Below are 27676 nucleotides of genomic sequence, written 5' to 3' on the forward strand. Positions count from 1 at the left end.
GCCACCCAGGCGCCCCACGGATGATTTCTTTTAGTCTCAAGTTTCCCCCCTATTTTTAGAAAAACAGAAAGATAACAACAATACGCCACAAACAAACAAACCTGTACCATGGATGCTAGGTTCGGCAGCCTTTACCGCTTTCTGTTGGTAAAACAGGATAAAATACGAGAGTGCCTGTTTACGGAAGTGACAGGCATTGCGAAATGTAACGTTCACTTTCACCATGGAAAGCCAAGTGAAAGAGGGTGAAAACCCAAGCAGATCCTACTGGAATAATTAAAATACGAATGTCTTTCACGAAGACTCTGATTCCAGACGGCTGCCCCCACGGGCCTTCCCCCCCTTTCATGAGAGGCTCTGAAACCATTTCGCTTGGGGGTGAAAGTAAATTTTAGCAGAGCGAGGAAAAATGCCAAACATCCACGGCAACTTAGAATTTTTCCACTTTCTTTACATGTTCAATTGAGACGTTCATAAAATTATAAATGAAAGGACACATTATGAGCACTTTCTTTGAAGGGGAAAAAAAAGGGTCTTGCCTGGAAGTAAAATCTTGGAGTCTGTATCCTTCTCTGGAGAACACTCGAGAGCTTTCTCTGCCAACAGCGGGACCCCTGAAAGAGCTTGCCTTTGCCCTCAGGATTCCAAAAGGTAGGCCCAGTTGTTCCCCCAGATTGTGGGGGAGGCATGAAGCACCAGGAGGGGGCTTGCGAAGCACGGGGCGCCCCGGGCTGGTGTCCCTCAGGGACTGAGGTCCGTGTGTCTGGGCGCCTTCCTTCCACCTCCCTCTACCCTCCCCTTCCCCTCCCACCACCGGGGATTCACTCGTGTTTACACTGGGGAGACGGTAACTTCTGCTTCTTAACATTTAAAAGAAGTTTAAAAGCTTATAAAAAGGCTCTTAAGATTTCTTGGACACCAAATGCCTCTTGCAGAACAATATTTTGATGGGTTAAGTGTAAATGAATCAGAAACCTACATATTAAATTTCCCCTGACATACACATCAGTTTAAAATATTAATGGAAAAAGTGCCCAGGGCTCAAAATGTTTGGGATTTCCTCAAACCCAAAATGCTTGAACATGAAGAGTGGAAATCCATTTGAACCAGTCAGGTTTGCTGATTCTCCACACCCCGCCCCCCGCCCAGAGCTTTAGAAATAATGGCAGGAGCAGCGTGTCCTGGCTGGCTGGGGACAGGTCACATGCCTGGTCATCATGGGTTGGTCGAGGCAGAAGCCCGGGGCTGGGCTGACACTGTAGAGATGTTGAGCCACTGTTTGTGAAGGCTGACCCTAAAAGCTGCCTTTAAAAAAAAGCAAAAAAAAAAAAAAAAAAAAAATAAAAAAAGACAAAACTAAATAAACAATCACAGACGATCATATATCACTGGCGAAGATATTTAGATTTGAAAAAGCCCCAGAAAACAGAATGTGCTGCAATCTGTCCCTCACAGATAAACTCCGTTCTGGGTCCTGTAATTGTGGCTCTCATGACCTCTGATGGTAAATGGCACAAAGGTCAAAACTTGAGAACCATTATAGTTTTGCTGTTTGGGCTTTGTTTTTTTTTTTTTATTTGTTTTAATGCTGATTCTCGGTCCAAGGAAACACCCACAAGAACAGAAATAACCCCAAATCCTGAAACCAGGCTCGATCCCTAAAATCATCATTCTTGTGATTTTCTTAATTCGTTTTTTCATTCTGTTGGTTTTGTTTTGTGAGTGAACGGCCATGCTAGGTGAGTAGCTAACAGGAAGACGGAGCCAGGTAGAGAGGATTTCGGTGCTGTCCTCATGTGTCATGGAGGCAGTCTGACCGTTGGGGGCTGTGTGTCACACAGATCGCAAATATGAGTGATTGCTAAGTTCTGAGTAGGACATACCATGTACCCAGGGCCTCACAAGCACCGTGGGGCTGCCGAGTCACCAGGAGGCCTGCCTTGGGCAACTTGAGCCCCAGCGCTCATCACAGGGCCCAGCGAGAGGGAAATCGTGGCTTTGAGCTCATGCCTGGCTGTGTAACAGGTTAAAAGCACGTGAAAGCTCTGTGTGAACTGCAAAGAGCTATCTGCACATAAGCTGTCTTTATTATTAGTTTCAAAATTCACATCCCCTATCCCCTGAGGTACCCTCCCAGTCCCAGAGTGGTTCCACGGAAGCCAGTAATGACCTCCGAATGGAAATGCCAGAAGGAGTTTCTTCTGATGGGTGCGAGCCTTGTTCACCCTTTCTCAAAGAAGTTCTCTCAAAAGCTTGGCAGGGTCTTGGGGGCCGGGGAGATGATATTTAGGGAAACGTACCTCTGAAAGACAGCGTTAGGCCTTATTCCACTCGATGTATGTCCTGGGTGGTGGTTGTTGAATGACTGAGCAATGGAGCAAAGGATAATTCTTTCCCAGGAAAGTTGCATCTACAATGGAAAGTTGGAAGAGTTACAGTGGTAAGAGCTTCAGGGGACCTGGCAGACATAGAAAGGCTTAGAAATAAATACCCAGGCTCCAGGATGCCCGATCACAAGTCTCATTTCTTCTCAGTGAGATCTGGGGTCTGGAGAAAATGTTCTCAGCGGCGAACAGGACAGCCATGAGAAATGGCCAATTCCAAAATGTCCTTTCCCCCTCCTTTCCCAGCTGTCCTCAAGAACGTGCAAAAATAAAGAAGTACTCCCACCACAAAGCGATTCCTTTTCATCCTAAGTAATCGATAGCAACCCTGGCGGGGCTTCTCTTACGCCACCTGATAATTCAGGATCAAGATGTGTAATCCCTCTAACGTTTGCTCAGGGAGATGACAGAGCTGGAAATAAAAAGTACACGGTCACCTATGTTACCAGGTGTCCCTTGATTGTGGCCAAGTTTGGGGACCCGTAGTTATCCCCCACAAAGGATCTGATGTTGGCTCTGGGCACTTTCTCCCGTGCCTTCATCCTGTGTTCTGGGGAAACCCATTTTTTTTAATTTATTTATTTTTTTATTTGTATGTGAGCGAGAGAGAGCGAGAGTCTGAAAGTAGGGGAGGGGACAGAGGGAGAGAGGGAGAGAGGGAGAGAGAGAGAGAGAGAGAGAAAATCTTAAGCAGGCTCCACACTCAGCGCAGAGACTCATGTGGGGCTGGATCCCTCCACCCTGGCATCATCACTTGAGCCATAATCAAGAGTCAGATGCTCAGCTAGACTGAGCCACCCAGGCGAGCCAGCGGAAACCCATTATAATGCTAGCTGGGACCCTCCTACTCTGTCCCCCAGGGAGAAATTCCACGCAGGGGGAAAACAAGCAGAATAAAACAAAAGTTACACTTGCAGGCCTGAAGTGCCCCTCCCAGCTGCTCAGCACGCCCACCCCCTCCCCTGCCCCAAACTAATTGTAGCAGATGGACTGTAAGTTTCCTTGCACATTCAAAGGGTCACAGAGATGAGGTCTAGAAATCCAGCCCGTGTTTGACTGACATCTTCTGGGACTTGGTCCCACCCCCACCCCTAGTCCAGGACCTGATGCGAGATTGCACAGACTCGCTCCCCTCTCCCTTTGATATGGAGCCTGTGCCTACACTGGCGCTAAAGAAAACAGTCAGCCCCGACTTGCCTCCTGCCCCTGCTGCTGTTAATCTGCAACGTGCCGCTGCCACGATGTTGCTGCAGTTCAGAGTTGGTGTCATGGGGGGCAACATGGTAGGGGTTCTTTCTTCTTCGGGTTTGATACATCCTTCCTTCCGCGGCTCCTTGCAATCAACCACCAGGAAAAGGAGGGAAGCGGGCAGGAGGGACAGCGGGAGACTTCCAGAAATCTCTTTCCTCCCTTGCCTTCCCAAGTTGCCCTGTACTGACCCTGGAGATTTGCACCTGCCCCCAGTGAAGGAGTTGGTTACTTGCCCGGAGCCCTCCCAGGCACCACCCCCCTGCTCACTTCCCCCTCTTCCTGCTTGCAGCCTCTACACCCCCAGCCTCCCGTGGCTTCGCAGCCACATTCCTCGTCTCAGGAAGAGCAAGATGAGCTGACTTTTAGTGAGCTTTCAACGCGCTTCAGTCTACATCCCTAGTTGCCGCTAAACGCACAGACTCAACCAGTGGCTTTCCTTGGTATCATTTGTGAATCTAGAAGCGTGAAGGTGGGTTCACAGATAGCACGTGGCATACACTTCTTTCTGTTAATAAATAATACTCGGGGAGAAATTGCTTTTTAATTTAGATTTTAGAACTGGTGTAAAAAAAATGTGTTTTTAACGTGCAGGCTCTCTACCTTCCTCTGGAGTCAAATTGTGTAAACCCCAAACTTAGAGCTCCTGCAGTTTATTAGTACAAGGAGAGGGGAGACACCAACCCCCTCCCCCACTCACCCACTCACCACCTCTGCCAGCATTAAATTATGCGAGCGTTTCCTCTTTGCCAACCTTGCAGACTGAAAGCAAGGGTTGTATGTTTGTCTGTTTGTTCCTTTTTGCTGCTTTTATTGGAGGAATCGTTAGGGCTGAAAGGCAGGTGTGCACCTGTATTAGTTGGGCTCTTTTATGAGAGTACTTACGGGTGCTCGGGCTTTTTCATGGAATCAGCCCCCTCATTGCCAATTAATTTCACTCTGTTTCAGGGTCACAGATCATACCCCTAATCCTGGCGGTTGTCTCACCGATGGGGCAAAAACGTGTAGAGGGCCAGCATAACCATTGCTTCTGTTGGAGAAAAATGACTCCAAGGCCATGTCCCACAAAAAGCAGACCACGGTTAGAGGCAGGCATAATTGCAGTCACTAAATTAGCAGGGATCTCTCAGCCAGGGGCTAATCTAAGCCAGACTTCATGTAACGTCAGGCCACGAGTGCATCACAATTGCAATTAAAAAGAAAAGAGAAAAATCACCCTTGCTTCCCAAATGTTTATTTTGAACATAGCAGGTACTTAGTAATAATGTGAGATACTAAGGCATCTGGAAGAACCAAGAAAAGTAATTTGGGTTAACAGTCTTTGAAAGGCTAAAGGATTTTATTTTATTTTTTTTTAATGTTTTTTTCAACGTTTATTTATTTATTTTTGGGACAGAGAGAGACAGAGCATGAACGGTGGAGGGGCAGAGAGAGAGGGAGACACAGAATCGGAAACAGGCTCCAGGCTCTGAGCCACCAGCCCAGAGCCTGACGCGGGGCTCGAACTCACGGACCGCGAGATCGTGACCTGGCTAGAAGTCGGACGCTTAACCGACTGCGCCACCCAGGGGCCCCAAAAGGCTAAAGGATTTTAAATGCATCTCCAGGACCAAGCCCGTTGCATGCTTCCTTTCTTTCTCCGACATCAGCCACATATCTTTTGCTACCTCTCGGATCTTTTTTTTTTTTAAGTTTGTTTATTTATTTTGAGAGAAACCAAGACTGCACAAGCTGGGGAGGGGCAGGAGAGAGAGGGGGGGAGAGAGAGAGAGAGAGAGAGAGAGAGAGAGAGAGAGAGAGAAAGAATCCCAAGCAGGCTCCGTGCTGCCAGTGCAGAGCCCAACACAGGGCTTGAACTCATGAAACTGTGAGATCATGACCTGAGCCAAAACCAAGAGTCGGACGCTTAATCAGCTGAGCCACCCAGGCCCCCCACTACCTCTTGGTTCTACCCAAGATCTCGCACCCTGCATTGTCTCAACTCGTGTACTGCTTCATCTGGACCTCCTGTCACCTTCCATTACTTGGTTAACCTAGCCCTCCGAATCCCCTTGACAGGCCATAGGCCTTGGACCCTCCAAGTTGGATCTCTTCTTCTCTTTTTAGGTTCTCCTAATGTCCATCAGGCCCCGTGCTTCTAGGCTATGCCCTAACACAGAATCTTTAATGCTCACTTCCACATAAAGGCAGGAATCAAGTCTAGAAATCCAAAACAAATGTACTTTCTCAGTGGGAGGGTCAGGAGTGAATTTTTTCTCCTGTGGTCAACATGTACTAATTTTGCATTCAAATATATATATATATATATATATATGTATATATATATATATATATATTTAGTTCAATTTCAAAATCCAATATACCAAACTTTGCTTCTCTTGACTTTTTAAACTCTTTTCACAATCCCACAGCCCTGGATTCACTAGTGCAATTGGTCTTTGAATGTGACCCTTGGGTTTTTTAAATCAAAGTGGATATCAGAGACTCGTGTTTCTACAGGTCAAATCATATTGCAATGTTGCCAAGAGTTCATGTCTATGGGTGAATGGGAAGCCTATTTTTCACAGTTTTCTTTTTTTTAGGGACTACTGCCTTGATAAAAATTTAGGACTTTTCTTGGCGGGGGCCTAGTAACCCTTCCGGCCATATTACAATGAAATTTTAAAAACTTGGCCAAGCGTTGGGCTTTCCTGGGATTTCACCTTTTTAAATTTTGGAATAAGTAGGCTATCAGCAAGGCCATGGACAACTTTTGATCATACACAGAAACTCATTGTAATAGGATTTTTTTTCTGTGTTAATTTAATGATTTAATAAAGACATTTGGCACATAAATAAGACTCTCGTAGACCAAGCATTTTTAACAATGAGAGGATTAAGATCAGCCTATCGGGGATATTAGTAAAAGTGTCTTTTCTAGCTTTAGTAAAACTCTTCCATCTGTTTAGAGGTAAATTCATTATTCTTAACTAAAAACCCTCCTGAAATAGATGTGGTGAAAAATGCTCTGCCCCTGTTATGAGACTTTCCAAACAAGCCTAAAATTGCTTAAAAACAAAAGGCAAGAGGAAAAAGAAAGGACCATGTCTCCAGATAATGAGGTCCTGCCTTTGTGTTTTATCTGCAGAACAGCACAGTTTGAAAAGTCTGGATCCCATTTCATTTGAACCGAACATAAATGTAGTGCCTGGAATTCTCCCAAATGAATAAATTCTTTGCCGATAATTTTTAAGTGAAGAAAGATCAACAGGATAGGGGCATGAGGGAGGATTATAGGCTGCAGGGTGTGTGTGTGTGTGTGTGTGTGTGTGTGTGTGTGTGTGTGTGTGTTTGCATTGAGCAAGACAATTGGGATAATTCTGGACATGATTATTTCTTTTTTCTTTCCTTCTTTCTTTCCTTCTTTCTATTATTTATTATTACTTTTTTGATGTGCTATGCTGCATTCTGTCTTTCTTTGTTGGAAAACTCCAGTAGATTTATTTCCCCTAAAAGACCCCTGCTGACTATTTGCTCCTGTTAATTCCTTCTCAGTTTTCCTCTCCCATCCTGAGGAAAGCAACTCGACAAACCTCCCTTCCTTACAGCAGCTTCTGATCTTTTTTCTCTGTTTCAGGAGGCTGGTTTCTCTCCCCTGGATGGTGGCCAAAATGACGCCAATTTATGGTGGGTAAGAATACGCCATGGACCATTTCTCTCTTTAATTTTCCTGCATTTGGTGAGGTCTTGCTGAGCACAGACTGCAGCTTCTGTACTGATGAAGGGCCAAAAAGCTGTAGGACCATCGCATTCACTCTCAGGACCAAGGTCACCAAAGGAAGAACTGAATGATTTGTTTATATAAATCTCTCCACCGATCCTTGACAAGTCTTGCAATGAACACAATTCTCTTTGGGGCTTAATGTTCTCATGAAGCTTCTTTGTTTGAAAAATGAAGGAAAAAGAAACAGCCGTTGAGTCTCCAACTTCTTTGACCACTGGAAGAAAGGTAGAGAAAAAGGAAAAAAAATTAACAAAGAGAGGACACACGTCCCTCCTCCTTCCTTCCCCTCTCCCCATCCACAGGCAAAATCTAATAAAGATGATTAAATTACATGTCTTTCCTCCCATTGAAATCCACTGCACACTATTCAAATATTAGAACTCAGGAAATAAGGCAGGACAAGGTCCCTCATGAAACCTTAGAAGGCAGCACAGGGGTCTGAGCTGGAGGTCTGCCTGGCTGGGCGGCTCTAATTAAGAAATCACCCCGCTGAGCAGAACTTAATCTAAATAAAATATAAAAAGGAATTCAGTGAAAACCATTACCTCCTCCCCACACACCTCACGTCCAGAGCCTGCAGACTCTCCCTGCCAGTACTGGAGAGTTCTCTGTTGTTCTGTGTGCCCCCAGCACCATCAAATACAAAGACCCCCCCCCCCCACACACACACACACCGCCCTTGAAGAGGAAGCTGGTTCTTGTGCCTGCCTTTTGCTGTTTGGCCAGACTTTCACAGGGCCACGGCAGGTTTAGTCCATGTTGTTTTGGTTTGGAGGGGAATAGGAGATGGGGTTTGATCAGGGATTGACTCCAGAGCTGGATATCTGGCCAACTTCCCCAGTGTTACTACAGTGAACTGCCAACCCACAGCCTCTCCATAGGTGACTGAGTTCTTCTAGCCTATCCATCAGCTGCTTTCGATGGAGTGGCCACTTGAGAGCAGAGACCAAGTCTGTTTAACTTGATTTTGGTCAATATCCTTGTGCTAGTGAGTCCTTTAAACTATATTGAGTCAGCCTCAGACCTCTGCTCCATTCAGGTCCTGGGCTATCCCTCCAATGGCGAGTAGCTTTATTTAGCCTTATTTCTATCTACACCCCATAGAAACCTATTTTGTATTCTCACTGTTGACCCCTAAAAGTGTATTATTGTGTCTTCCACATCTGTGGCTTTGCACAGGCTGCCATGTCTGCCCGCAAGAGTGATTCTTAAACAGTTAAAAAAAAAAAAAAACAACCTGTTGTGAGAACCGGACCCTCTCCCTAGCGGGGAAGCAACACACATATGCATATAAACACAGGTTTGGCAAACAATTTCAGGGGTACCTTAAACCCTCTAAGGATCCCGTAGTCACCAATTTAAGGGTATTGAAAGAGATTGTCCTTTCTCTCTTTTCTCTACTGACAGACACTCAAAGACTCTCTCTTCTGACCAAACTTGAGTCAGACTGTTCTGAATCCTCTTTCTGACCCGGCCCCAACCTTGGGCTCTGTCCTTGGATCGTTCAGTCTAGTTTCAGCAGGAATCCTGCTGGATCAGTTTTGCAAAAATCCCCCACCCTGGATATCTGATCAAATTCCTCATCCTGCACCCTGGATATCTTATCACCCTGGCCAGTCTTCAGCAAAAATCTTGTTGGGTTGGTTTAGCCAGAATCCCCCCAGTCTTGATATTTCCTCCTAGTACTTTTCCACCAAGGGACCCCACCCCGCTCCTTGGCTATGCATCTCTGCCAGCCCTTGTTGTATTCAGGGTTGAGTCCCCTCTATCTCCCTTTCTACAAAATCCACATTGCAGCAGTCTCTTTTGGGTAAAGTCTTCCTGAACCATCTTTAACAAGCGCCATGAATAATTTTCTCTCTAACACCTCCCATTTCAGGAAAACCCTTACTTATTCTCAAGGAAACCTCCACGAAGCCTTTCATCACCAACCCAGAAGCAGTTATGAACAGAATTCGTGCCTGTGTGCTCCTGACGACCCTGGTATGTGTGTCTAGAATATCACGTATCATAAGGCGGTTAATCATTTGTTTGTATGTCCATCCTTCTCCGGAGCAGGGGTAGGCAAACGTCCTCTTAAAGAGCCAGACTGCAAATATTTTAGACTTTATACGTCATATGTTCTCAGCTCTGCAAAAGCAGCCATAGACAATATGTAAATAAATGGGCATGACGGCGTCCAAATAAAGCTTTACGGGTACTGCAATTTGAGTTTCATACCATTTTCATGTACCACAAAATATTCTTCTTCTGTTGTTTGTTCTTTCAAACATTAAGAAACGTATAAACCATTTTTATCTCATGAGCTATACAGAAACAGATGAGGGCAGGGGCAGATTTGATCCACAGGATGTAGTTTGTTGAACCCTTGTCTGGACTGAGGAGAGACCCTCAAAAGTAAATCTTACTCACTTCTGAGTCCCATGATCTAGTCTTGATTACCTCATTTCTGAGTCCTGTGATCTAGATCTTGATTACCTCAAAGGTAATTCATCTTTTTTTTTTAAGGTTTTTTTAAGTTAGTTATTTATTTTGAGATTGGGGAGAAGGAGAAGAGAGAGGGAGAGAGAGAATCCCAAGCTCTGCAGTGATAGTGCAGAGGCTGACATGTGGCTGCATCTCATAAACTGTGAGATCATGACCTGAGCCAAAACCAAGAGTCAGACACTTAACTGACTGAACCACCCAGGTGCCTCAAAGGTAATTCATCTTTGAGTTTCACTGTCTAGCATTAACCGATACATAAATAAGTGAATAAATAAACAACTAAATGACCAAGGGGCTACGAAACTTTCCTTGAGACAGATGTTGAATAGAACAACTATAAATATGGCTTTCGGGACCCTGTGGAGGCACCCTGTTTCTCCATGATTAGGGACATAACACCTTAAGTGGTTAGCTATCAAGGCTCCAGTCACAAATTCTGCAAGTCAAGGATCATTCCACAAATCACTGGGTAGATGCCAAAACCTAGAGAAGCCCAGTGTAGTCAGAAAACACCTCCTTTTGTAGAGAGAAGATTTCTTCCACCACTCCCTGCTTTGACAGAATCATGGCTTCTTTAAGCCTCACTTTAATAATCTCTTAACCTTCATGTGTAATAGGCAGCTTCTTACATAGCTCCCAGTGGTCATCCCTGCTGGTCTAAAGACCCTCATGTAATCCTCTCTTTCTGAGTGTGGGCTAGACCTGATGACTCACTTCTAAACAATGGAATACACAAAAGTGATGGGCTGTCATTGCTAGAATTAGTTTATATAAGATGGTAACTTTGGTTTGTCAGCAGAATCTCTATTGCCTTCTCAGCTTGCATACTTTGATGGCAAACTGCCATGGTGGAGAGGGCCATGTGGCAAGGAACTAAGGGTGGCCTTCAGCCCACAGCTGGTGAGAAATTGAGCTTAAGAAACCATCAAGGAACTGAACCCTTCCAACAACCCCATTGGTGAACTAAGAAATGAAAATTCCTATAGTTGAGTCTTCAGAAAGAACCACAGACACTAAACCAACACTTTTTACTCTTATAAGAAAACTTGAGGCAAAGGATCCAGCTAAGCCATGCCCATATTTCTGACTTACACAAATTGTGCAGTGACAAATGTGGATTATCTCAAGCCACTAAATTTTGGGGTAATTTGTTACACAGTGATAGATAACTAATACATTTATCTATCTAAATGGATATATATTTATTTATTCTCCCCACCAAAATGTGAAGTTCCTCCAGGGCAGGACTTAAGTTACATCATACTCATCTTGCCCAATAAAACAAGTTTATAAACGTTTGCTAAATTGACCTATAGTTTGGGTTTCATTGAATTCAGTCAATTTAAACAACAACAGTATTGGGGCGCCTGGGTGGCGCAGTCGGTTAAGTGTCCGACTTCAGCCAGGTCATGATCTCGCGGCCCGTGGGTTCGAGCCCCGCATCAGGCTCTGGGCTGATGGCTCAGAGCCTGGAGCCTGTTTCCGATTCTGTGTCTCCCTCTTTCTCTGCCCCTCCCCCGTTCATGCTCTGTCTCTCTCTGTCCCAAAAATAAATAAACGTTGAAAAAAAAAAAAATTAAAAAAAAAAAAAAAAAAACAACAACAGAATTGAAATACGTATCAGTGATAGGACAGTGTGTCTCTCTCTGTCCCAAAAATAAATAAACGTTGAAAAAAAAAAAATTAAAAAAAAAAATCTTCAAAAAAAACAACAGAATTGAAATACGTATCAGTGATAGGACAGAGTAGGCAGCTGGTTAGGGCAGAAAGTTTTTGAAGATCATGAGGGAAAAAAATATTTGAATTTGTACCTTAGTGTTACCCATTTACAGCTTAGACTTTCAAAGGGTTTAGTTCATTTTCAAAAAAAGTCTTCAAAGTGGGTACCTCCTAACTACATGAGAGAGATCATGGCCCTCATTGACCCAACCATTACAACCTGTCCACTGGACAGTCTACTTATTTAGGCAATTATTCCCCATTCCCTTGTTCTGCATTGTACATGAGCTGTGAGAAATACTATAAAGAGAGAGGAAAAGATGGAAATAGCGGGAACTGAGGAAAAGTTGGAAAAGTGGAAAGGAGGAAAGAGGAATGAGCAGTGAGAAGAGAAGTGGCCAGAACACCCAACCAGAGGCAGAGAACTAAGTCAAAAGAAAACGTCCAATTTTCCTGGCTCTGATCCTAAATATTTTGACACGGAGCTTAGCATTTATCAAAACGGAAAAAAAGGAAAAGCGGAAGTTGTCTTCCAAGACGTGTTGGAAGTGTTGGGACCCAACACTCTTGAAATTCCATGACCTAATTCTGTGCAAGGTTGCAGAAGAGAGATGGCCTCCCTTGTCTGAATGTCATGGCGCTGGGGCCTCTGTTTTCTCAAAAGAGATGCCACTATCAGAGATTAGGAGTAGAATGCAGGGGATGTGGGGTGCTAGGCTGGATACCATGCTTGAAAATGTATTTTGTTTTATTTTAATTTTACTTTTATGTTTATTTATTTATTTTGAAAGAGAGAGAGAGAGAGAGAGAGAGCATGGGAGGGGAGGGGCAGAGAGAGGGAGGGAGAGAGAATCCCAACCAGGTTTGATCTCATGACTTGAGATCGTGACCTGAGCTAAAATGAAATCGGATGCTTAAGCAACTGAGCCACTAAGGCGCCCCAAAAACGTATTTTTAAATCACTGTGGATTCGCATTCTCTCTCTTACTGGTTGCTTGTCTTTGCAGTTAAGTTTGGCCTTTCATGACTTTTGTAGACATTATATAATATATTCTTCCCCCTGCCCCCATCACCAACTGTTAGGCAGTCTCCTCCCAGAACGGGATGGGAGTTGAGTCAGCTTGAGCTGGAAAACTTTCATGCTGACATGTGAGGGAGCCAATTCTCAGCCACAGAACAAACCTAAGTTTTCTGCAGTTATCAAAGGACCAAATAGATCTCAAAAAGAAACCTAAAAATGTATGTTCAAAGGTCAAAACATTTTGAGCTACTTTAAGCCCATGTTCTCCTCTGTAGCGTGGGGACAATGTGTCTAACGGGGTCATTCTGAAAGTCAAATATGTGGAAAAACCTCAGTCTGCTGCAAGGTTACTGAACTCTTGGCATTTCGGGCGGGATTCTCCTTTGTTGTGGGGGCCTTTCCTCTGCATCACAGAATGTCTAGCAGCATCCTAGCTTCTACCAGAGAGATGCCAGTGGCACCCCACCACTTACCACCACTCCTCCCTCACGACGGTCAAAAATGTCCCCAGACATTTCCAGATGGAAATGCAGGGAGCACGCAAATCACTCCTGATTGAGAGCTGTTCTGCTAGCGTTTGGCATATTGTGATTGTTCCATAAATATTAGATGGCATTTTTACTATCATTAAAATCGTCACCAACATCAGCATCAACTGGCCAGGGTAACAGCTCCTCTGGCTCACTGCATTCTTGAAATAGTGGCTGTCTGTCTTCTCCCTTCAAAAGAAGGGGCCGAGAAGAGGCAAAGCTCTGACGTTGGTAACAATCCAGAAGTAAAACCTACTATCTCCTATGAAGTCTCTTTTCCTGGAAGGAAAAAGGGCCGCCATTTTCTCAGGCTCCAACCACGTACCTTCCTTAGCCTCCCAGTTTGCCAGACGCTACAGATTCTTCCGCTGGCGTCAATATTCCAGCTGTGGGCATGACCGGTACAATTGGTGCTTAAAGCAGATCTTGGAGGTTTTCCAAAAGAACCATAAGAAAGGAAGGAAAGAGATGTTCGCGAAGAGCTGCCCAACAGAAGCGACTCCCTTTGCTGTTTTTGTGGTTTTGTGCTTATTTGGGTTCACAGGTGTGTTTTTTTGCCCAAATTGTTCTTGCAAATTCTAACAGTTTGCTTTAGGTGTTTTGATATCACGCTGTTTTGAAGGTACAAATGTTTTTCATGGCATGTCTTGTGTTAAGTGTACAAACTGAGAGGTGAATGTTGGTGACGGGATGGAGGGCAGTATTCCTCAAAGTTTTAACCAAATAGATGCTAATAGCACAGGGAAGTGCAAAAAGATTTCTGGGAGTCTGGTTGCGGCCGGCTGAAAATACATTTTTTTTTCCACCTTCTATTTTTATGTTTAGAATCCATGCACACTTTACTCTCGATGCTATTTTTGTTTTCATTTGTTTCAAGGTAAATTTTGTAAACTGACTCTCAGCATTGGGCCCTTTTTATCTGGTGACTTTTACTACTTCCCCTTTTATTTTTTTATTTTTAAAAAATGTTTATTTATTTATTTTGAGAGACCGCATGCAAGAGACAGAGCACACAGGGGAGGAGCAGAGAGAGAGGGAGACAGAGAGAGAGAGAGAGAGAGAGAGAGAGAGAGAGAGAATCCCAAGCAGTCTCCGTGCTGTCAGCACAGAACCTGACCCAGGGCTAGATCTCATGACCTGAACCAAAATCAAGAGTAGGACGCTTAACCGACAGAGCCACCCAGGCACCCCCTTACTGCCCTTTTCAAGCACGCATGATGCACTATGAAGGAAAGATCACCTGAGATGATTTCTCGGATGAATTAGACTCATGCCGGCCACCCTTCTTGCATGCTCAACACGCCTCGTCAGCTCATGTTGACGGCCTCAACACAGAGAAATCCTTTTTGAAAATATTCATTTCAGTGTCAACCTTTCTTCCCTCTGATTTTAAGTTGTTATAATATTTTAAAATCTAAGAATGACTAGGGAAGAGCGGTGTCTGTCTGAATCTAACGAATGTCCTTGCGTGTCCCAAATAATATACTTCCTAGTAAGTGTTAGATTCCATATTTATGTTTTACAATAAAAATATAAACAAGAGCTGATTACAGCCTCCCCTAAGACCCCAGTTATAAGCAACTTGAGGACAGGAAGCTTATTCATTTTCCACTGCGGTTGAACTTAGAAGTTTAGACATTTAAGACCTTCCAAAAATGTATGTTGAACAAAACTAAGAATGAATGCGTGATTGTATTTTTCTAGTTCATTTCTATGAGGTTTAGCTGATCTTCATATTTTGGCAAGAGCACGTTTTTATGATGCCTTGTCGGTGCTGTGCTAGTGCAGCCTATGTGTCGTCCGCAGTTGTTGGCTCATCCAAGGCCCGGTCACTGAGTCTCCCTTATTCACCCTTGACCTCATCCACGTTCTTCAGGGAACCAAGCATCAGACTTGGCCCATAGTGGGCAATTTGGAAATGTAATGGAATGAATGTCTTTGCTGCATAATACAAAGAACACAGGCCAAGGAATTTGGGGAAAAGGTGATCAGTAATAGTATATAAGAGCCAGCTCTTCTATACTATGTACCAAAATACGTATAAGGTTAGATGAAATGTTCATAGAGGGGGTGAAAATCATCTGATGAAGAGTGGTGGGCAAGTCTGGAGGTTAGGGAAGGACCTAGACCAGCCGAACAAATATTGCCGCCTCATTTTACTTTCCAGGGTGCTGGGTCGATGTCTTCTGGAGGAAGATGGGAGCACGACGTTTTTTTCTAGGTATCTGTGCTTCACCAACTCCTGTCTCCAGGCAGAGAGAAGGTCTGCCTATTAGGAGGAGAGTGTGCTTGCCGGGTGGTCAAGCACTGAATGAAAAATCATAACTTGTGTTAATAATGGGGTGGCCACAGGCCAAGGCTGCTGGGCTTTTTCACTTGTAGTTGCCATCAAATCGAAGACAAGCCAGCAGTCACCGAAATTGGAAGTGATAACATTGACTGAAGGCAAAGTGGGCTGGCTGATAGAAGTAATAATGGGAACTGGGATCAGAGTGGGGACCTGGGTAGGACTCGATAGAACGTGGTTGTATGGTGTTGCCTAGACTTAGTCAAATACCAGGGGCTTTGAGCACTTTCCCACAGCTCACTTCCAACTGGGAAGTTAGAAAGTAACACGGGGAGAGCTTGTATGCTGGGCGCTGCTTTACAGGAGCAACAGGTCGCATGGAGCATTGTTTCATGGACCCTTTGGGCTCACTCTTCACAGCCCCAAGTGATCATCCTATGAGGCAGCTGGAGACCATGTTTAATGGTCTCCATCTTTTGACCAGTTAAATGCGTGAACTCCCCACTTGACAAAACCCATCCAGGTATGACAAGAAGACAATAGTTTTGGGGAGAGGCATTCGTTACACACTTTGATCGAAGAGTTGTAAGACCACATTACCAGCATCTAAATAAAACTCGGTTACAAATACATGATAAACGACTGGAAAATCTTCAAGTGGATCTCTCAATCCAGGCATGACCAATTTTTCCAGGAAGAGTGAAGCTGCAATTAGACGGAAAAAAACTCAAGAGAAAAATCCTCCCGTTAGTGAGACTTAGCATAATGGGAGATACAGCACAAGAGGTGTTCTAGGCTGACCTTGTCCGGGGCCAAGGTCAAGATACTCAACCTGGCATCCATAAAGCGGGTCTAATGGCACCTACTACATGGTTGTTGTGAAGGTCAAATGACATAATGTATGCAGAATGATTCATCAAGGGCCTGGTACACAGTCAGCATATAACAAATGCTTGATCCACGGGTAAAGCCAATATCCAACCCCACTCCCAACTTCAGACCCACATTTGGACTCAATTTCCACCATCGGCTCTGATAGAAAACCACTAACCAAGATGGCCAGACCTGCAGAAAGCCAATGGAACTTTCCTGCAAAGCCAAGCTACTGTTCATGGAAGATAATGAACTATGTCTTCACCACACGAGTCTACGCGATGCGGGGAACGCTCCCCATAGGACTCTTAACCAACTGTGATTTACCTGCTGCGTATTTCCACCACCGAAATTTCTCCCTTCACTTATAATAACTGTCCTCTCGGTAGCTGGGGGCCAGCGGGCTAAGAAACAGGAGGCGGTTGGTGTCAGCCTCCTGAGCTGCCAACTGGAGATATTTTTCTCAGGTTTCTGGGTGGGTTTTTAAGCCAACAACCTTGAAAAGGAAGCAGAGCCAGCATGCCACAGGCATCTGGGACACAAGGCCTACACAGTATTTTTGAAAAGTCAGTATCGCTCACTGACGATAAAGGGGCATTCACTGTGGGCAAAGCCACTCCACAGGAGTGGGTGGAGTTGGGGCCACCAGGCAGGCCTCGGACTGAGTTAGCAGCCAATTTTCTTTTTCCACCATCTCTAGAGTTGAGTAGGTGCCAATACAGCTAAAAGCTTTTGGAGACACCCATAGACACAGATAGCGAGCCCCCCGTTCCCCCCCAACTCCCGTCTTTTCCATGGAACTTAGCAGCAGCTACCAGGGGCGTCATCACAGAGCATTAATTTTTTCCTTTGCCTGGTTTCCCACATTCTGTGACCACCTCAGAGTGTGCCAGGGAAAATACTGAGAGCCTAGGTAAATGAAGGGGAACCCAGCATTCACCAGTCTGGCCTTAAAATAGCCGGCGGAACGCCCCCATCCCAGAGAGTACACAGGCGGCAACTGTTACCTAGTGTGCTCAGAGCACCCGCCCACCCCACCCCAACAGCTCACCCCGATTCCCGTGAAAGCCTATCTCAGAGAGAGGATGAAGGAGTAGCCAGATGACTTGGCCGTCTCTTTCCCTTTGGGCCCCGTGACTTGGGCGAATACTAATGAGCACACAGTGACCTGATGCAAACCAGCGCACCCACTGGGCAGGGTGGAGACCTTGGTGGAACGGACGTCTGGGCTGGTGGAGGCTTGGGCAGAGCAAGTGGGGAGAGCCAAGAGGAAGAGTGCTCCTGGAGGAGAGTGGAGGCCTTGGAAGCCACAGGACACACCCCAGGGCTGGGCACACGGGCAGAAAGAAAAACGTCTCCATGCCGGACAGCCTGGGACACAGACGTACAACTTGCTGTGTGTGGCAAGGTTGCCCATTCTGGAAGGTGCGCCTGCAGCGGGGAGGGGCCCGCCACGGAGAGAAGAAAGCAAGGAAGGAGGGGAGAAGATACTGCGTGCGGTGAGAATAGGGAAGTACGTAGAGCCTACACTGCAGGAGCCTCGGCTCGTCAACGTTCTCTAGGCGCTCTCCGTGCAGTTGCCAGATTTAGCAGCATGTCTGGTTAAATTTGAGTTTCAGATACACAACAAATAATGCTTAGTATAAATACGTTCCAGGTAATATTTGAGGCATAATTTAAAAAAAAAAATTTTTTTTTTAACATTTATTTACTTTTGAGACAGAGAGAGACAGAGCATGAACAGGGGAGGGGCAGAGAGAGAGGGAGACACAGAATCGGAAACAGGCTCCAGGCTCTGAGCTGTCAGCACAGAGCCCGACGCGGGGCTCGAACTCACGGACCGTGAGATCATGACCTGAGCCGAAGTCGGACGCTTAACCGACCGAGCCACCCAGGCGCCCCGAGGCATAATTATACTAAAAAAATATGTGGTGCTTATTTGGAATTCAGGTGTAACTGAGTGTTCCGTATTTTACTGGCAACCCTAGCACCCCCTCAACTAGAACAAAGACGGTCAAGGGCAGAGATTGTGTCTTCCATGGCCTCTTTGTAAAACCTAATGCGGTCCATTCTACATGCTACTTTGCTATGTAATGTCGTGCAGAAGGCACGCTCTGCAATCTGACTGTCCTAACTTCCCCTATTATTAGCCATGTGATCTTGGGCAAGTAACTTGCTCACGATTTCCCCAATTTTCTCATCTGCCAAATGGGTAAAATGGTAGGTGCCTGCCTTAGAGGATTGTTATAAAACCCTTGCACAACCTTTTACTGTGTGTGCTAAGCTCATAGAAAGTCCTCACTAAGTGTTAGCTATTATTAGTGGGTAATGAGGGCATGTGATAGAAAAAAAAAATCTCATGGGTGTCAGAGACCCACCTGAGCTGACCATCGGGCTTCTTCAACCAGCTTTGTGAGTTTGAGAAAGACTCTACCTTTCTGGGTTCCTTTTCCTTAGGGTTCCAAGATTCCTTCAGATTCTAAAATCCCACAATTTAAATAGATTGAATGGATGGGAACCAAATGGAATAACAACCATGTCAATAGAAATGTATAAGGGGGTTAGAAAGTAGAAGTGTGATAGGGGATGTTTCATTGGTCACAGAGAAGAGTCTGTCCCCAAGTGCAACACTGGCCTTCTCAGGGCTCTGATTGTAGGAAGGCTGGGTTTCAGAGACTGAGGCAAAAGACAACCTGTGTGAGAGCAGAGTATTCCTGCCTCAGCTAGGACTTAGACGAAAGGATCCTAGCATAAGGCCAAGTGGGGGAGCCTTCCCAGTAGGCAGCCAATCCAGCTGCAGTAAATAAATTCATGTCAGCCCAGTGCCAACACATCACAGAAACCATGGTCCCCACTATCCACAATAGTGGGGCCTCTTTTGGGGCCCAGAGTTAGTTTTCAGTGATTTGCAACATTTTGACATAATTTCAGATCTCACTGGTGACCTTTATAGCTATGTCTCACCACCTCTGGGAAATTATCACTTAGTCACAAAGCAAATATTTGTCCCTCTCATGTAATTCTGAGGAGAGGATGGTTACCGAGAGACCAGCGATAGGCAGACATCCTCACAGAGGTGGTTTCCTTCCACAGGGCTCTTTCCTGTTCCAGGGGATGGAGAAGAAGAGGGTCCATTGGTGGCACTACTGACAACATGGATTCACAGAACAGTGGGTTCAAGAGTCCCTGGAGAATGATACAATAAAGAGAACAAATAGCCCCCTGCCCCAGAATATTCACAGTGCACCTGAGAGGCAAAATCTTTGTTTGATGTAGCAATGACTTCAAAGAGTCTGAACATCATACACAGGTGCCAAAAAATATAAGGCAGATGGAGTGCATCTGGGTTAAATTGACAAAGAAGGAGCCAAATGGGCCCAACCAAGATGTGAGCTTTCAATGGGTATGTGGATAGCGGGGGGAAAAGGTGAGAGTCTTGAAAGAATAAAGAATGTTCTAGGCACAGATGAAAAGTTTTCAGAGCATGCCAGGAAACGGGCATGAACGGGAGCCTAGTTAAGGAGTCAGACTGGAGACAGGTGAAGGCTTCAGGATGGGGGTGGGCCGGGCTCTAGCCTCATTAAATTAGCTCACAGGCCATATTGCTCCCAGATAATTGGATTATCTATTGTTTTTCCTACTGTGCTGTGATTTAAGGAGATCTGTGGAAGCATTGAATGGACCACCAGTTTAAAAACATTTCCTCCACCAACTTGAAATTTGATCCACCAAATCATGTTGATTAGATATCACTGGGGGCATATACATTCATCCACTGTCTGTGGAAGGCAGTATGGCAATAGCTCCAGAAACTACCAATCACATTCTCTTCAAGCAGCAATTCAACTTTTGGAAATTTATCCTGAAGATACACTTGAATGTGGACCGGATTTTTATTTCAGCATCGTGTACAAAACCAAAACGTTTGAAGCAGCCTAAAGGCCCATCACAAGGGGACTAGTTAAATCATGTATGGTGTCAATACATTCACAGAATCAGTGAAAATTAACAACAGATGTAGAAGTTCCCAACTAATAATGGGGCCATCTCTAAAATAAATTGTTTAAAAAAAGTCAAGGTTGTGAAGTAGGCTGCCATCAGAATGCCATAAGCCTTAAGAATGAAAGGGGCTTCCAGGAAGTAGAACATAACTCTCCCCACTGAGTATGGGATGCATTTGGTGACTTTCACCAAATGATTTCCAAGAATACAGTATGGAGGCAGAGGAAGCAACTTTACAGTGGAGAAACCTGGCAAACACGACCTTGCTCAGGAGATCAAGGGTCACATCCCCAGTGATCAGTCATGTGGACGCCATGTATGCATGATGCAATGATGAAAACGCATGTCACCGCTTAGGTCATCCTCCCCCAAACCCATACCCCCTGGGTTAACATGAGAAAAACACCAATCTGACTCAAATTGAGGAGCATTCAATGACCCCCCCCCCAAAAAAAAAACTGTCAAGATCATCAAAACAAGGGAAGTCTAAGAAATCATCACAGACTAGAAGGGGCTCAGATGAGATGACAACTGAATTTAAGGTAGTGTCCCAGATGAGATCCTGGAGCAGAGAAGGGACTTTGGAATGAAACTAGTAAAATCTGGTAAACTCTGAAATGTAGTTAATTGTAATGTCCTTACCTGTGACAAATGTACATAATAACATAAGGGGCTCCTGGGTGGCTCAGTCGGTTAAATGTCCGACTTCCGCTCAGGTCATGATCTTGTGGTTTGTGCCCCCTGATTCGGATTCTGTGTCTCCCTCTCTATCTGCCCTTACCTCATTCGAGCTCTGTCTCTCTCTCTCTCTCTCTCCCTCTCTCTCTGAAAAATTGAAAAAAAAAAAATATGTTAAGGAGAGGGGGACTGGGTGATGGCACACATAGGAACTCAGTAATATCTCTGCAACTTGTCTTTAAACTTAAAACTTTTCTAAAATAAAACATTTATTACAAATTTTTAAAAAGGTAGAGGGGCGCCTGGGTGGTGCAGTCGGTTAAGCGTCCGACTTCAGCCAGGTCACGATCTCGCGGTCCGGGAGTTCGAGCCCCGCGTCGGGCTCTGGGCTGATGGCTCGGAGCCTGGAGCCTGTTTCCGATTCTGTGTCTCCCTCTCTCTCTCTGCCCCTCCCCCGTTCATGCTCTGTCTCTCTCTGTCCCAAAAATAAATAAAAACGTTGAAAAAAAATTAAAAAAAAAAAAGGTAGAGATAATATATTTTGCTCACATATGCACAAAACGTCTGTGGACAAAAATAGGCCGTAAACTAGCAATTTCAGTTGCCTGCAGAGAAGGAGCTCAGCTACTGGAAGAGAAGATTTCACTATATGCGCATGTATACTTTGACTCAGAGGTCATGCAAATTTGCTACCTCTTTTAAGATGATGGCATTTATGTTTTATAAAAACAAAACAGAATTTTTAATCCATGTTAAGTTGTTTCTAAAAGATGCCTTCGTTTTGAAATTCATTTTGTAAAAAATGCATTAAATCAGTAGGCCCCAAGCGATTTATTAATTTGAATTATTCCCCATAGTAATACGTTGCGTGGCCCAAATGTTCAAAGCTCCAAGGAGAATGGTCCTGGGGACGTGGGAGTTTTGAGGGAAAAGGGAACACTGGGTAACGTTCTGAATATGTGATATTGCCTAAGAAGATCCTGAGTGCCCAAATGACAAAATGAAAGCACGAGGCACCGGACAGATGGTGGCAAAAGGAGAGCTAAGATGCCTGGAGGAACTTACTCCTTCTCCCAAAGACTAAATTTGCTGCACTAAAATATATGAGATGAGCTCTCCCTCCACTTCCCAATAGACTGTGTCCCACATCTTCCCGGTTCTGGAATGAGCCTTTCTCTGCCTTTTGGCCCTTAAGCAAGAAAAATGTACTAGACAGTTGGATGTCTAGGGGGCACTCTGGACCCTCTGAGAGCTGACTCTGGAGTCACTCTTTTTGCCCTACCCATCACCCTCCTGTTGCAGCCACCACTTGGCAAAAGCCAACGGGAGCGAAGCGAATTCAAATTTGACTTCATGAGAGAAACCGAGCCGTGCAGGTCATGCCTGAAGCCTGAGAGAAAGGACACAGGATTAGCAGGTCACTGAGCCAGCTGGAGGCAAGGCACCAGAAGGACACCCACCAAGAGAGGCAGGGAAACGGTTAATAACTCACGGTGACACATTAAGCCAGCTACTCAGGGGCTGGAGCTTGGCTGATCGTGAAGTCAAAACAGAACTGTCGGAAACTGGGAAGGCACTGTCACTTTTACTGTATTTTCCGCACGTATTTTTATTTTATTTTATTTTTTTTAGTTTGGAAATGTTCGTGGGGAGCTGGAACACTCAGGCTGAAGAACTCCTGGGGTCTGAGAAGGAAGAAACTGTGTCTCTGCTTGGATCTTAATCCAGTTCAGACCAGCAGTTCCAGGGGCATCAGCCACTAGTGGCAGTTAGGTGGCCTCCCGCTGCCAGCCCTCATCGTCTGCACCCCCCAAACACACCCTGTCCTGTGGAAACACGCTCACCTCCTCTCCTTTTCACTGCCCTCTGGTGCCAGCATGCAACCTCCTGCCAAATTACACGAACAGCGTGCTCCATCCACCACCACACCAGCCTCCTTGTACTAAACCCAGCAGTTGCTTAACGGGGAGCAGACGGAGAGGCGGGAAACACCCCCCAAGTGGGCACTAGGGAAACCTGGGGCTGAGAGGCGGAGTGGAATTAAAATGCTCTGCGCTTACCCCAATTGATATGTTGGCAAGGACCCTGCTTTCACAACGCCTCACATGTGAACGACCAGCCCGTGGAAATTCACTAAAAGGAAATAGTAGGGCTCAGGATGTTTAACGTGATTATGTGCTCCGTTTGGGGGAGAGTGTAGGAAATTGGCACGCACAGTGACAGAGGCACTGTGAGGTTTACCTGCTCTTTGGATCTTATAACCCTTGAGATTCTTGTTCTGACCTTCTAGGCAAAGGTATTTACCAAGTACTTGCTTTATAAATTACAGGGAGAATTCTCATCACAAGTGAACATTTAAATAACATTTTCTCCATGAGAGGACATGTCTGCATCATAGACCAGTCTTGCAGATTAATTTCACTCCTGACAACTGGACTTTGACCTTATATACGAATATGTTCACCACCCCCCGCTGCCCTACAGGTGCGCGCACACACAGTTCATTCTGTAGGGACATCCCCACTTAGCATCTCTGCTCCAAGTGTGAGTTAAATACCATCCATTCCGGGGCACCTGGGTGGCTCAGTTGGTTGAGTGTCTGACTTCGGCTCTGGTCGTGATCTCATAGTTCGTGAGTTTGAGCCCCGCATTGGGCTCTCTGCTGTCAGTGCAGAGCCTACTTCGAATCCTCTGTCCCCCTCTCTTTCTGCCCCTTTCCTGCTCACATTCTGTCTCTCTCTCTCTCTCTCTCTCCCTCTCTCAAAGATAAACATTTTAAATAAATAAATAAATAAATATCATCCATTCTAAAAAAGAGAGAGAGAAAAAGAGAATGGTTTTACTGAGCGAATTTTAGGCGAGAGAAAAATGGATAGTCTGCAGTGTATGCATGAGCAGGAGTAAGCGCGCACACAGCCCTCCCTGCTTCTCTTCCCTCTTGGCAAGAATTTCATTTGCTTCTGAGGTCCCCCAAAGGGCACTGGATCTGATAACCCCCAAACAGCTGCTGTTCAATTGGCTCAGCCAGGGAAAAGTTTCCCTGTAATTTGGCCAGAGCAGTTGTGCTCTGCTTGCCGGTTCCTTCGTGATGGCTTGGGGCTAATGTCGTGGGTCATCCATCGCAGACCTTATCCACCCGGTGGAAGTTCCCTGACCTATCTCATGGAATAATGCAGAAACACAGTCCCCCATTGTTCTCTGACTTGGGTATTGAGGGGAGGGGGAACATGCGAGCGCACAAAACCTCCCTCCAAAAGATTAGTGCAATTATTAGCCAACAGTAATGGCTATAAGCCAATCTGCTCTCAACTCCTCCCAAGCACCAAGTCACCTCAGAGCCTCTTAAAGCCCCAAACACAAGACTGTGTGTTCTCCTGCGTTTTGCCGTGTTGTTCTCGAAGGCTGCGGGGCCATTGCTTAATGCTGCCCTTACCCACAAGGCTAATAAACAGAGAAAGAAACAGTGAATAATGCACATGGCTGAGCCCCGGGTCCCCATGCCCCCATAAGTCTGTGAAAGGCAGATGTCCGGGGCCAGACATCACTGGCAACCGCTTCATCCAACGTTGTGCCGGCAAAAGGCTTATAGAACACAGCAGTAGATTGTGACTTGTGGTTAGTGTTAATGGTAGAACTCTCCAGAATGATGTACTCTCTCCCCCTTTCACCTCATATGAATAACAATCTCTGACCCCCGTACTACTACATCCTGCTGGCCATTCTGGAATAATGAGTATATATTGGGAAAGGAAATTAAAGTCTATTCCAGGGCTCTGTATACACTGCAAACATATTTTAAGCGGTGGTCTCAGAGAACACGAACTCTTGTGTTAGCCTACACTGACACATATATGATATATGTCAATAAAGTCCATAATACATCTTGTGGATTAAATGCAGATAATAGTGAGAGATACACAAAGAAGAAAATTTGAAGGACAGAAAGGTTGGTGATCCATTTACATAATACCAAAGCAATCAAGTGATTGCATTTAAGTTACGGATAACTAAGAAAAGAATAGGTCGGCTGAGTTCAAAGACAGCTGGTCCAGTAACTCTGTGAATATTCTACTCAAGAGAATACCTATGTGTATAAACAAATATAGAGGTGAACATCGCCTGCAGAGGTGAACTACTCAATTATTCCTTTATTCTTCAAAAGGTTACTGAACCCCTACTATGTTCCCAGCACAGGTGAAGGCAAGACATTTACTAGCTTTCTCTTAGAGCAGCCATATTAAAAGCCCCATTACTTCCAGAGAAATCAGTGCCATTTGGAAAACACAGGCACAAAAAAAGTCTCAACGCTGAGCAAATAAAAAGGAAATTTTCTATGAGACAACAAATCAGGAAAGCTTTCAACCATCTATTGTTCATTATCGAGCAGATCAACATACGTTAAACTTTGTGCATGTCTAGGAAATGCGTAGATGAGGTATTACATAGAACCCCGTTCCTACGAATTAATACTACGTGTTCGCGGTAGGATGCTCTCCGAAAAAGGTCTGTTGAAAAATCTGGAGCATCAGCCTAAATGGCCAAGCCACAATGACTCAATGTTCTCCCATAAGATTACTTCACAGTCCTGTACGCACACCTAAACAGAACCAGCACTATACCACTGTGTTGTATAAAGCTCCCACAGCGCATATTTTTATATGCACACGCACACACACAGTCTTTCTCATCTAGGAAGTTTCGGGTTTTAGTTAAACTCCAGAAGGGCTCCCCTTTGTAATAACTGGAGGATGACTCCTGATGAATCATTTTCAAAGCTGACTCCCAAAACGGAGGTTAAAAATAAATAATAATCTGTAATAATAAAGAAATCATAATAAAATAAAATAGAAAGTAAAATAAAAATTACTACTACTACTACTAATAAATGGGCCATTTGGGAAATGCCTAAAATCCCAAGGCTAAACATATTGTATCAACTTACGAGTGCCTAATCCTATAGACTGCATATACTGAACCACTGTTTGGCATTACTCACTAATGGAAAGATCGAAATGAATACATAGATGGATGCTACGACAGTTTGCCCTTTAGGACGTGCAGATCTAAGCCCCTGCTGTAATCACACTGTGTATATTTGGTACGGGCATTTTTGAGGCTCAGTAAAAGCAGGTCTTTGAAGGATGCATGTCACATCCTCGGATGTGTTCCTCCGCGCACACGCGCGCGCCTGCGCACGCGCGCACACACACACACACACACACACACACAACACACACACACACACACCAGCCTTCCATTCCCGTCTGCAAAATTGAGATAATTTCATTCAGGTCTGTTATGAGGTTACATTCCCAGCAATGGTGCTTGTGATCCAGGAAAAGAAGGACAAATAGCAGTGCGAAGAAGAGCTAGGCTCTGATGACGCACAGAGCCCCCAAACCCTGGGGTCCCCGCTTTCATCCTTACTCTTCCACTCAGGGGCCGAGCCTATAGGAGCCCAGCTCACCAGCACCTGTGTGCGGATGAACTTTCTAGGCCAGGGCACCGGGCACCAACTCACGAGAGAAACCAGATCCACAGCCGGTGCCCACCATTCACTCATCTAAGCTCCTTGTCTTTGAAACCGGACAGTTCTCTTGTGCGCTTTTGGCGAGTCTTGCAAATGGAAAGCACAGGGCAAGTTATAGAGAAAGTGAAGGCAGAAGGCAGAGGCCTGGCCAGGAGCAAGAGGCTCATGGCGAGAAAGCTTGCCTGTCAGAAGACTCATGCGTGCTCCCCTTCACCCACCATTGCTGACTATCCTCCCAAATCACATGAGCCCACCCAGCTCATTCCTGCCCGAGGATACGATCCCCGCACAGCCGGACATGCCTCTCATGCAGCAGGTGGCCAGAAAGGACTCCGCTGAGAGATTGTCCCACTAGTGCCTAAACCGTGGCAGAGGACAGAAAAAATAAGAGTCACAGCTGAATCAACGTCAAAGGGGGGGCGGTGGTAGTCAGATTCAACTCCACGACGGCTTTTTAACCCGGGAGGCTACTCACCTGGGTCTGGCATGAGGACTGACAAAGGAACTCAGGTCAAAATCCAAAATCCAAAGGAGCAAATCCAAGGGTCTCTACTCTGCCATCTTTTCCTGTGTCCCTTAGCCGTCAGGTGTAGGTTAGCTGACCAGGGACACGGCCCTGATGGATTCGGCAAGGTTCCAGAAAGGGAGAAGGGGGTCTAGCCTCATCCCACCACCATCTCTCCGTCCCGGCCCAGCTTTTGGAGCCGAAAGCACCAGCGACGGTGTGCAGAAGCCTCGCTCCCGACATTGAATGAGCCCACGGAATACGTCAATCTGATCTTTTATAGTGCTTTGTTTATTACCAGTGTGCCCTTATTTCATAAGGGAACCGAGAAAGAGAGAGAGAGAGAGAGAGAGAGAGCAGGCATGTTGAAGATGACTATTAGTAGCAATCCAAAGACAGCTTTTCTTAAGCTTCATTCATACCAGCAAATGTGACCAAACAACCTAGCAATTGTTCTCTCCAATGTCACCTCTCTGTATGGGCCGCTGTGCCGATAAAACCCGGCTCTCTAGTTTTTGCTCCCCGGTGCCCCTCCTAAAAAAAAAAAATTGCCGTGTTATCCTCCAGATATCTCCAGAGAAATCGAACCAACAAGGAAACCTTTTCTTCTTCTCCCAACCACCCCCCCAACTCGTTTTTTCTTTCTTCT

The 27676-nt window shown here is 45.3% G+C and overlaps 1 long non-coding RNA gene across 1 annotated transcript; it reads right to left on the reverse strand.

Moving 5' to 3' along the window:
• Window positions 1-1163: 1163 nt before the first annotated feature.
• On the reverse strand, window positions 1164-27435 carry LOC121015361 (uncharacterized). Its single transcript, XR_005783794.1, has 4 exons — window positions 26998-27435; window positions 7205-7609; window positions 2301-2410; window positions 1164-1305 (listed from the first exon to the last, which is right to left on the reverse strand). It is a non-coding gene; the product is annotated as an uncharacterized LOC121015361 (long non-coding RNA).
• Window positions 27436-27676: the final 241 nt, after the last annotated feature.

Source organism: Herpailurus yagouaroundi, unplaced genomic scaffold, assembly GCF_014898765.1.
Source record: "Herpailurus yagouaroundi ecotype Mexico unplaced genomic scaffold, PumYag 206, whole genome shotgun sequence".
Lineage (NCBI taxonomy): Eukaryota > Metazoa > Chordata > Mammalia > Carnivora > Felidae > Herpailurus > Herpailurus yagouaroundi.